Genomic DNA, 12,928 nt, shown 5'->3' on the forward strand with positions numbered 1-12,928 from the left:
AAGAAATCCACTGAACTGAAGATTTCTTCCCCCAAAGGCGGGGAGAACCAGAACTTTGAGTATATGTGAAAGCCCTTCTACATCTGGCATCTGGGGACCAGAAGCTCCCTCCAACATCAGTATGTGTGGATGAGGGCCTCAAGTCTAATCAGGACAACTGCAGGGGCTTGCAAGATCTTGCCTCTATTCAAAATAGAGTAAAAGCTATATTATCCGGCACTTTACCAACCAGAAAGCTCTTTAAACCAGCATTTCTGATCTTCATTGAAAGTCCGGTTTATAGTCTGGTTGGTGCAGGGCCGGCAGGCTCCCTACCTGGCTCTGTGTGGCTCCCCAGAAGCAGCCTAACCGCGCCTCTGCCTAGGAGCAGCAGGGACATGTTGCCGCTTGCAGGGAGCCACCCAAGGTGAGCACTACCCGGATCTGGCACCCTGCACCCACTCCCATGCCCCAACACCTAGCCCTGAGTCCCCTCCCACACTCAAACTCTCTCCCTCTTAGTTAACCAGAATTTTTTTACTTACCGGCATCCCCTGTTTCCCCAATGTGCTGGATACCAAAGCTTTTACTGTATGTTGTTTCTCTCTTGTACTAAAAAACCCCACATTCACCTATATGTTCCATCCTCTTCCCTTAGATTGGTCTGTAGCCCTACAGGATCCAGCCCTCTGTTCTGGAGAGGCAGTGAGCTCATTTACATGAACTCTTCAACTCCATATAAGCTCCACAACCCCTGGATGAAGACATTTTTCCCACCTCCACTTTGTGCAGCATTTTGTCCATTTCTCAGAGCAGACCTGCCCAATGTGCAGCTGTGTAGATGACGTACACTCCTGAAGGCTGAGTAGACATTCTTTTTAACAGCTCTGGAATACAAGGATCGAGGTACTTTGTCAGAGTAGCGCAAGAACTGTTTGCACAGAATTTATCTACATGATGCTTGTCTCATCCCAGCACAATTAGTCCCATTAAACGGACTTAGAAAGTTTGGAAAGAAAACAAAATGAAATATAAAAAAGGCAAAAATATGTTTAATAAGATGGGAATCACTGAGCAATATCAAGAACACAGCACATGATAGCATTCTCCACTTTTTAATCCCTTTTCCAGTCCTGAAGATTGTACAGTTTTTGAAATGGTGGTATAAACCAGGGTCTGAATTAGCTTTCCCCGGCTATCTATTAATGAACTGCGGAAAAGACCTCAAGGGCAGATGGTATTTGCATAGCCATAACTACTTTGCCAACGTGATCAGCAGACCTACTTTTCCAGTGATCAATTTTGTCTGTTTTGGGTTGAAATGAACTTTAATAATCTTTAACTCAGGGCAATAAAATGTTATTTTTATTGCATGACTAAAGGACAGTAGAACTGTACTTAACGTGACTTAACAGAGAGTGTCACCCTAACTTAACCTCACTCACTAAGCAGGGGGCGCTAATGATGCCAAATCTAAGCTGAAGTCAGAGGGAGTAGGGACAGGTATTCTGACCTGGTGTGGGCTTTGTTTAAAGATTTCTAGATACCAGTTCACCCTCCTTCTCCTGATCAGACTCAGTTTAGAGTCTATGGTTCTAAGTAATTACTAGAGCTGCCATTGCTGATGAGTAAGGCTACAATTTAGTCTGGAAGTTGCAGAAGTAACAAAATCTGTGACTTCCAGAGACCTCCATGACTTCAACCTGTGGTGGCCGGGAGATGCGGGGTACCCCCACTGCCAGAACCCCCCAGCTCCCTGCCACCATGGGCTGCAGGGAACCCTGCAGCTCCCAGCTGCCATGGTGCCATTGATCACTGGCACCTCGCAGCTTCTGGCCAATGCGGGCGGTGGGGGCACCCTGCAGCTCTTGGCTACCATGGGCAGTGGGGGCACCCCCATTCTCCCAGCCACCATGGGCCCCCAGAGCTGTAAGCGGCAGTGAGATCCCTACAGGTCCCAGCCATGGGCAGCGGGGAACCCTGGAGCTCTGACACCCAACCTGTGGTTGGAGGCCCAGGGCCACCGAGAGCAGGTTCAGGCCCCGGTGAAAAAAATTTTTCAGGCCCCCCAGCAAGGGCGGACCGGCTAAACAGGGCCAAGAAAGCCAGGCCCCCTTCCGGACCACCAGGCCCCAGTAATTTGTACTGGTTTCCCCCCCTCTCGTCGGCCCTGCCTGGAGCTCTCAGCCTCCATGCAGTTGCCCCACTGAAGGCAGTGTGGGGACCTGCAGATCCCCATATAGCCCCATAAGGGGGGAGGGCTAGCTCAGTGGTTTGAGCATTGGCCTGCTAAACCCAGGGTTGTGAGTTCAATCCTTGAGGGGGCCACTTATGGATCTGGGGCAAAAATCAGTACTTGGTCCTGCTAGTGAAGGCAGGGGGCTGGACTAGATGACTTTTCAAGGTCCCTTCCAGTTCTAGGAGATTGGTATATCTCCAATTATTACCTTTTATATTGTCACAGATATTTTTAGTAAAAGTGACGGACAAATCACGGCTTCCATGAATTTTTCTTTATTACCTGTGACATGTCCCTGACTTTTACTAAAAATATCTGTGACAAAATCTTACTGATGAGCAGGTCTAGAGTTGAACTTTATACCTGATGTGGTGACAGTGTTGCAGTGATAGACAACACAGAGGATGCAGCAGCAGTGAGGTTCCCCGCTACCCACTGAACTCACTAAGAGCTGAAATCACTAATAACTGGGCTAAGTGGTGGAACCTCAGAACACAGCATCCTAGCAAGAAGCAGAAGCATTCTTCAACACACACACCCTTCAGGGGTAGGACATGAACCCACGTGAATGCACCCCTAAATTATGGAACTTCATTGACTTTGGGCAACCAACAGTGAGTGGAGTACAGCAGAGGGAAAGGAGAGTGGTGTGATAAAGGAACATTCATTTGTTGGACTTTCACACCAGAAGGTGGGAAACTGAAGCAAAGGACACAGCCCAAGATACTGTGGGGTGGGTGTTTACTTATGGTTTGCATCCTTTTGAATCATTGTTGAGGGGTTTTCCCAAATTAATGCTGAGCTCCCTTTCTCTTTTAATAATTTTTTTTTATTTTGTTAGACCCAGACTTGGTGCTTGCCAATGAGGAAGTATTGCCTCTTAGATGTGCCTAGGGGTGGTATTTAGTTTTTCTAGATTTCTGGGTGGGGGCTCGAGCTGGTTCTGTTCTATATTGTTAAGTGGAACCCTAGATATAGAACCTGGTCCTTGTTGCTGCAGACATCAGCTGGCAAAAAAGGTTAGAGTGGTAACAAAGTAGTTTATTAGTATTGAGGCTAAAGCAGTTTTCTGTTCTATTGGCAAGAACTGGATAATAGTAATACTATCTTCCCACAGCAAATAAATACTAATGCAGAGCTAAGGTGGAAGATAACCAAAATAAAACAGGATGAATGAAGAGGTATGTCAGAAATATTTCTGAGTGATTTAAGCGAACAACAAAGGAAGGTAATTCCTCCAGGCAAAATGCCAAGTAGTGTTACAAGAAACCAACACTGGGTAAATCAAATGCATATCCTGTCTCCCAGTAGTTCATTTCATGAGCAGGATAACTATAGCCTTTGCAAAAAAAATGCTGTCAGTTTTCTAAATCATTTCTGCTCTGTATTATCTGGGAGATTTGCAGTCCTTCAGCTTTTGCTATTAATACTACTTTGTGCAATATTTGAATACATGTTTAAACTGCAACCTGGATGCAGCACAGAGTAAGTTCTATATGGAGTTCTGGTGAACCTCTGAGAAGCTGAAATACTAAGCAACTTTCCTCTCCTGCAAATGTGATACCATAGATAAAGTTTTGAGCATAAACCACCACTGTAAAGAATCCAGAGTACTCAGAGGGATATATATATAAAACAAAACCATCTCTCACACAAAATCCTATATTGAAAGAATGTTCAGGTTCCAAAGTCAAGTACTTATTAGTTAGGGAACGAAAGAATTAATGGAAAGGCATTGTGACACTCAGTCCTGGTCTACACTGAGGGCCGGGGAGTATCGATCTAAGTTATGCAACTTCAGCTACGTAAATAACATAGCTGAAGTCGACGTACTTAGATCTACTTACCGTGGTGTCTTCACTGTGGTGAGTTGACAGCAGATGCTCCCCCATCGACTCCGCCTGCGCCTCTTGCTCTGGTGGAGTACTGGAGTTGACAGAAGAGCCCTCGGTGGTCGAATTATCACATCTAGACTAAACACGATAAATCGACCCCCACTGGATCGATCGCTGCCCATCGAGCCAGCAGGTAATGTAGACATGCCCTCGGACGTGCAAATCCAGAAAGTAAGGGGTGATGTCACTACTGTTACCTCACTATTTGGACTTAAGGTATCCCAATACTGGCCTGCCTATCCAACTGGGGAGAAAGGTGATGATCCTCCCTAAGGAATTGCCAGGTTTTGTCAGGGGGTTTGTCTCTGATCTGCAGAGGACTCCCCAGGGCAGGCTAATCCAGCTAACCCTTGAAAGGACACGGATACAGCCTTCTGATCAAGAATAGGCACACAATCAGTAATACTTCAAAAACAAAGTCTTATTTATTTAGAGAAAATTAGGTGATGACAATATATTTAGTAAAGAAAGAATGGAAATGAAAAAGGTTGCAATGTATACTATTTGGTAAAATAAGCAAGAAAAGGAAAAAAAATCACAATGTGTCTCAGCTAAAAAGGCACACTTGGATTACTTTTAAAGATTATACATTCAATTGACTCAGAAGACTAAACAGACTAGGAGCCCAATACAATGTTGCGAGTTGATACACCCTGAACTTTTCATACCTATGCATAAGGCCCCAAATATAATAGCTTTGAACTTATTACTATGTAACAACAAGTACCCGATGCATAAAACAGTGCTACAACATAGCATTAAAGAAACACTGAACAATTAACATTTATCATTCTGTGAGCAGTGGCCGGCCACTCAGAGGATGGGATGGGGCAGATCACATTCAGAACCAGACATCCAGCTTTATTGACAGACACACACAAGCAATCTCTTTAAAATAAATAAAAAATCAGGTTTACACTCCTTTGCCAATCCCTCTGATCACCAGGGTTCTTTCTGCTCTGTCAATCTCTGCTCTGTTCTCTCCCTTCAATCTCCGCTCTCAACTCCGGGCTGCTGTCTGGTTGCCTTCTCTTGATCTTTTGCTCTCCTCCCGATCTTCTCCATTCTCTCTCCTTCTCTCATCCACCACACACTAGCTTGCCATCTGACTTCTTAGATTCAGTTTCTGGTCTCCTCTGATTGGTTGACCTTTACAGCACTGAAACTTGCATCATGCAGCGGTGTGTTTTTTCAGTGCTGTAAGTAGCAGTGTAGACAAGGTCTAAAACTAGTGTCCCCTACAAATTAAAGCCTTCTAATGCTATCACTACCTTTGTAATGTTAATTGGGAGAGGTGAATTGTTCATGATGTTTCTCACTCCCCTCCCCATCCTCGGCTGTCAGTATCCCTATCCAGGGTGCTGCAGTCTATACAGGATTCAAACAAGTGAAAACCTCTGGTAATGCTACCTGCCATGTAACCTTGGGCACCTCACAAAGCTTTGCTGCTGTAGCTCCCAACCTGGGCTGCTCCCAACCAGCCTACCAGCATGCAGGTCACTCCCTGAGCATCTGTGTGCTAAACAGCCCTGGTTCAGCAGCTCTGACCCCAGCAGCCTGTCTACAGCCCCACAGCAGCTTCCAACTGCCTTGATTACTACTTGCAGGGTGAACAAACATGCTCCCACTCCTGAATTTCCACAAAACCATGTGCTCTGTAAGTCTAGCCCTCTCCTGAACAGTTCAGAGAAATAACATGGGTTGTTTGTTCCTCTAAAGACACAAAGACACAACACAGCTTATTAAGTTTACTGGGCTGAATATACCCTTTTCTTTAAACACCGCACTAAGTTGGTTTATAGTAAAATAAAACAAATGTATTAACAACAGAACATAGGTTATGTGATGCTAAATAAAAAGGAATAAAGTTAGAAAGGGTTACAAGCAAATACAAGTAAAAACACACATCTAAAAATCTAAAACTCAATCTAACAAGATACCAGCTTTGTTCAAGATGGTTTCTCTCACAATCATTCTTCTTCCCAGCCATGGTTGACTTTCAGTCAGGACCTTCAAAGAAAGCACAAGCGGCTGGTTTCCCTTGTCTTCCTAAGTGAAAGATCTTTGCTTACACAGGCTTCTCACTTATATTCAATTCCAGATCTTTCAAGTCTCTCTGTCCCCTTGGTTGAAGGACCCATTGTTCTCAGCTTGCAAGAACTCTGGCCTCTTGTGTCTCTCTAGTGATGAATGCCAAAGATAGCTTCTGTCCTTGTTTATATCTTCCAAAGTTCAGTGAATGACAGGATAACCTCATGCTGTCCTTCCCCTCCTGTGGGCTTCCTACCCCCCTGTATTATTTCTATGAAAATGGGGCCTCCATTGGTTCTAATTCCACGATGTTTAATTTACATAGGAGACTGGTAGATAGCTGTATGGGAAGATTGTACAGCCTAATATCAATGAGAATCCATAATTCCTTACATAATTTTAATACATACATTTTACAGTGATGTTAATCACCAGTGTCTTTCAGAAAAGGCCTTACTCTATACATTTGTATAATACAGTAGTATTGCATGCAATGAATTGATTCAATGCTTATCACCTGAGATTCTTTATAGATAAGCAAACTTTTGAAATGGATTCTTCTGAGGGTTAACCCTCAGAGTTTATTCAAGCTGTAAGGAAGACAACATGGAGTCTGGTTGTGAAGGAAGTCCCATGCTTTTTCTTCTGAAATTAAATTGTTCTGTTTCCTGCCATCTCCTCACCCTGATGTCTTGATGGTCCTGTTTCTGCTGATATGTAAATATGGACCTTCATTGTCTTTGCCCAAATATGGGGCTTGTCAGAGTTCCCTCCCCACTCTGAACTCTGGGGTACAGATGAATGCCAAAGATAGCTTCTGTCTTGTTTATATCTTCCAAAGTTCAATGAACTATGAACTCTGGGGTACAGATGTGGGGACCCACATGAAAGACCCCCTAATCTTATTTCTACCATCTTAGGTTAAAAACTTCCCCAAGGCACAAATTCTTCCTTGCCCTTGGAAGGTATGCTGCCACCACCAAGTGAGTTAGACAAAGATTTAGGAAAAGGACCACTTGGAGTTCCTGTTTCCCCAAAATATCCCCCCCAAGCCCCATCACCCCCTTTCCTGGGGAGGCTTGAGAATAACCAAGGTGAGCACAGACCACTAGAACAGTAAAAACCCCAATCAGATTCTTAAAAACAGAACTTTATTATAAAGAAAAAGTAAAAGAAACACCTCTGTAAAATCAGGATGGAAGGTAATTTACAGGGTAATCAGATTCAAAACACAGAGGCTTTCTCCCCTCTAGGCAAAACTTTAAAGTTACAAAAACAGGGATAACCCTCCCTCTTAGCACAGGGAAAATTCACAAGCTAAAACAAAAGATAATCTAACACATTTCCTTCTTATTACTTACAATTTGTAATCTTAGATGCTTAGTTCGGGTATGGCTTTAGGAGATGTATTTTCCCTGCCCTGATTCCTCGCTGACCGGAGAGAACAAAGGAACACAAAATAAAAACCTTCCCCCACAGATCTGAAAGTATCTTATCCCCTTATTGGTCCTTTTGGTCAGGTGCCAATCAGGTTATCTGAGCTTCTTAACCCTTTACAGGTAAAGGAGGGATTTTATGCTACCCTTAGCTGTATCTTTATGACAGGGCTGGTCAGATTGTTGTCAGAGTGGTACCGATGTGGTGCTCTGCTGTCTCCAATGTTGATATCACTCGGCTGCGTGCATGTGTTCCCTCTGTGTGTTGCCCCAGCTCTGCGCAGATAGCTGACACAGCAGACCCGACGAGAACCCCCAATAACCACAAAGTCCAGTAAGATGCAAAGCCACGTCGGCTAGGTTTATTGCGACCTCGGACACAATTGCAGTTCCCTGTAGGTTTCTTAGCCTAATTCAGGGCATATTACGAGAAAGTGCCTCTTGGCAATGGACTCGGCTCAGTCAGTGGCGGGACTTTCCACTGCCCCCTAGGCCGGACAAAGACACCGCCCCAGGGATGCATTCTTATACACAGGTACAAACAAGTTACACATCACACCTGACGTATTGAGGTGCAACCCCTCTATGTAGCAAGGTACCACCCCTCTACGTAGTACATGTTAGTTCGAACAAAACAACTCTATCCATCATATTACCCTTTTGCCTCTGTCATTGGGATGGGCCAGCCTGTTCTTTGTTATCTGTGTGGAATGTGCAAGTATGTGAATGTTCTGATATCTAGTGTTCAGTACCTTTTAGGTACGTATCTTTTTGCAGCATCAGCCCTTTCCTTGCCAGCTTCTGTGAGCAGGGCCTGCCTCTGGCTCACAGCTTAACTTTGCTTTATGTTAGCAAAGTCTTGACCATTACTTTAGGCCTCATACCGGGCCTCTGATACCAAGGTTTATATCCCAGGGCCTCCTCTTACTACACAGATAATCAAATAAATATTCCTTTTTCTCAGATAAATCTGTTTAGCAATTATCCAACATACCTGGTTTACATATACTTCAGTCATAATTTCAGAATATATTCATAACTCTTAATACACATAACATACATACATCATGCAACAATATAAATGATCAATGAGTTATTAGTTTTCAAATGGTACCTCACAAAGCATATTTTGTACAAAGATTATTACAATAGCATGTAGGGTATGAATACAGGGGTGCTTAGTGTCACCAGTATGCTTTAGGAATTATTTTAGTGTTATACAGGAGGTCAAACTACATTACCACAATAGTCCCTTCTGGCCCTGGAATCTATGAATCTATAATTTCTATTAAATAAAGGCTCAGTAAAACACGAAGGACCAAATTCCACTCTTACTCTTCATCAATGAAAAAGTCCACTGAAGTCAGTGCAGTTAATCTGAATTTACATTAAAATAACTGAGAGTAGACTTTGGCCATGACAACTCAAAATTCTTTATATGATGTTGTGCAGAACTAAGATTATGCTCATTTTAGATCTATTATACATTCTTTTAATTTGGTGGAGAGATTTCTTTGAATTCTCCTTATTGTCTTAAATTCATCACTCCATTTCAAAGAAATTTTAAACAATATGTATCCACAAACTATATTTTCACTCTTATGTTACTTTTGCAGGAGTAAACTAGCACAATTAGGAAATGAAGCAAAATAATCACATGAATTTCAGTTCCCTTTCAGAAAGAGAAAAAATATTAATGTATGAGATATAGTCAAGGGTAAGATCAATAGAGAAAAATGATTTAAAGCTATCTAAAAGGGTGTTATAAGGAAAAAACTATTTTTTTAATTAATCCCTACATTTAGGAATAAAAAACTGCTGCAGACTGTCTGAGTTTGAAAATACATGCTGCTTGCCAAATGCACTGGTATGAATACAGACAGCCAATGGGCCTTCATACCAATAAAAGCACCCCAAATGAAAAATAAAAGATGGCAATAGAAAACTCTGCCATAATTACAGTCACAACTTACAGCAGGCAAACAAAGGAACAATGACAAAGAAATATGTAATAAGATATGGTAGTTCATGGTCAGATTAGGGAAATGCTTCATACTAAACCTTAGAAAATAAGTAACATAACTAAATAGGAAAGAAGAAGGTCAACGTAATGTTCTTAAAGTAAAAATTGCTCCCTGGGGTCAAACGCTAACATTGTGGTGTTAGTGTGAGAAAATAAGTAGCAAATATTTCAAAATGTAATTTTAATAACACTATGAAGAGTAAACTCATTTCTTTGGAGTTCCAGAAACTACTCCTTTTTATACATCTATTGTGTCAAGAACATAATGTATTATATTTTTAAAATTATGAGGCAACCTAATTAATTCCTGGTGTAATTATGGTATTATATTACTTATTGTTATTACTACTACTACTACTATTACTGTGGTAGTATCCCGAAGCTAGGTCCTGTACACACACTGTAAAAATAGCCCTTGTCCCCAAGAACTTACGATCTAAATTGAACCAAGATTTAACAAATGAAATAAGAAACAAAAGAAGTGAAATGTGGGGAAGGAAGGAGAGGGGAGGAATGGCAGGTAGGTGAGTTAATGCTAGGGTGACCAGATAGCAAGTGTGAAAATTGGGACGGGGGTGGGAGGTAATACCCTATATAAGATAAAGCCCCGAATATCAGAAATGTCCTCCTATAAAATCGGGACACCTGGTCACCCTAGTTAGTGCACATCTTCCAAAACCTTCTTTAACTACATCAGAGTTACACCAGGAATGAATTTGGCTCCTGATGTTAAATTTAAAAGTAAAACAAAAGATAACAGAAAACTCAAGTGAAAAACACATAAACTGAGAGGGAAAGTGGGAGAGGCCGAAAGAAGCTAAGGATAAGCTGCAATATTGTAGCTGGTGAACAGAGATAAGGGAGTAATATCTCCAGTGTGTTTTGGTGGAGCTGCACCCTGTAGTAGAGGAAAAGAGAGAGGAGAGAGATGAGGGAGCTGAATCATGTAACGAAGATGAAAGGAATAAAGGGGGTACACAATGTAGTGGGAGAGAGAGGAGAGTTGTGCCATACAGTGATGAAAAGGGAAGTAAAGATCAGAGGATGCTGTGCTGTGTAGAGGGGGGAATTAAAGTGGCTGAACTGTTGGTAGACAGTGTGTCTTTTTTTTAAACCTGTCTTTGTTGTCGTGTTTGGAGTCAGAAAGATGTAGAATATGTTGATTTAGTAAAATATTTTAATGGAAATTGCTAGACCACATAAGATTTCAAAGCTTTCAGAAAATGCCATAGCCGAAATTTTGAAATTTTGGTGTCTAAAATGTTGGTACATAGATAAAAATGGTCAGATTTTCAAAGGACCTGAGCACCTGCTTCTCCTGTTGACTTAAAATGGTTTCACAAGTTTCTCAGCACTTCCGAAAATCTAGCTGCTTATATCTAGGTGTCTAAATATGAATTTAGGAACCTACATTTAGAAACACGGGTTTGAACATTTTGGGGACATACCTAATTCCCCAGATTCTTGGTCTCTTTTGGTATATGTATTAGAGCCCATACAATGAAGATGAGACATCAATGCCTGTATTAGTACCAAAAAATGTATTATTTCAATTTATAAACTAAATCAAATATCAAGCCATCTGCCAGTAAAGACCGGAACAAGAATCTAAGATTGAAGTGCAATAGATTCTTCAGTGGGCACACAGAGTGAAACTGATCTCTAGTGAATCTCCACTGAGGTCAACCAAATGACATCAGAGATGCACTTGCCCAGTCTAAATACACTTCTATCAGGTCTCTATTCAAAATATGTTACTCCTGTATCTATAGGGCTGTGCTTTGCTACAAGTATTTGCACACATGAATCCAATTGCAGGCCTTGATTAGTTTCCCCCGTTGTTTGTGTCTGTCCTTCATGCAACAGAAAATAAATAAATAAATAAAAACATTTAAAAACTAAGGAGATGTGATTGTAAAACCACAAGTTAGGAGGATCTGAGAGCCATCAGTAACAGGTGTGGGATGTGAAAATAACTTTAACTTATTTTTTTAAAAGAACTGAGTAGGTTTTTGGGACTGCTTGTCATAGAATATTAGGGTTAGAAGGGACCTCAGGAGATCATCTAGTCCAACCCCCTGCTCAAAGCAGGACCAATCCCCAAATTGCCTCCTCAAAGATTGAGCTCACAACACTGGGTTTAGCAGGCCAATGCTCATACCACTGAGCTATCCCTCCTCCCTTTAAAGCTGAACAACCCTTTTTGTTCTGGACCACTATTCTGAGTTGCTTGTAAATTTCTGAACTTTTCCACCTTGGAACCAGAAATTTGCCAACTTGCATTTAGAGCTCAAAACTAACTGGAAAAGCAGCAAAGAATCCTGTGGCACCTTATAGACTAAACTAACTGGCCTACTCTCCCATGGTCCCAATACTTTCAAGTTAGGTATGTCATAAACAGATAGTTAAGGGTTAAGGTCTGTTTTACCTGTAAAGGGTTAACATGTAGTACCTGGTGACCACCTGACCAGAGGACCAATCAGAGATAAGATTTTTTCAAATCTCTGTGGAGGGAAGCCTTTGTCTGTGTGAGAACTGTTTTTTGGATCTAACAGAGGACAGTCATGTCTCCAAGTTCTCCTGGAGTAGTTTCTACTAATTAATAGTGAGTATTAATTAGAAAGGCGAATTAGTCTTATAATTTGATTTCTATATTTGCAATTGTGTGTTTGCTAAAGGAAATGCTTTATTCCTGTTTGCTGATATTGCTTTTACTGAGAAAAGGGGGAGAGGGGATTCTCTCCAGAGATTGATAAGGTTATACCCTATGAGTGTCCAGCTTGGGCTCACAGAAATTCTGTAGTTTCTTTTTATTCTTTAATAAATTCTTTTCTATTAAGGACTTGTTGGTCTTTCCTTGGGTGGATTCTCAGGGAAAGGGGAGGGGGAGGTATCCCTCTGTAGTTGGATCCCGGTATCTCTCCTAGGAAAAGGGAGGGGGGGGAGGAAGCAGGGGGAATGGTTTGTTTCTCCTGGGTGTGAGAACTCCATGGATTTGGGGCTCTTGGAATCCCCTAGGATTCTGGGGAAGGACTGTGTCTCAATTCACATTTCTTAATTGAGTGGTGGCAGCGAGAAGGAACCCTACCCTAAGGGTTAGGGTGGTGGCAGAATACCTGCGGGTCCCCATCTTTAAACCCACAAGCTCAAAGTGGGGGTGAGATCCCATAGGACATGGTGGCAGAATACATGCGGGTCCCCATCTTTGAACCCACAAGCTCAAAGTGGGGGTAAGATCCCATGACAAGGTATTACATTTTTCAGCTTTGTAGAAAACACGTGTGAAGTCATGCTGCAGAAGGGGAGCAGGAAGGACCATGGGCGG

Source organism: Mauremys mutica, chromosome 2 (genome assembly GCF_020497125.1).
Source record: "Mauremys mutica isolate MM-2020 ecotype Southern chromosome 2, ASM2049712v1, whole genome shotgun sequence".
Taxonomy (NCBI): Eukaryota; Metazoa; Chordata; order Testudines; family Geoemydidae; genus Mauremys; species Mauremys mutica.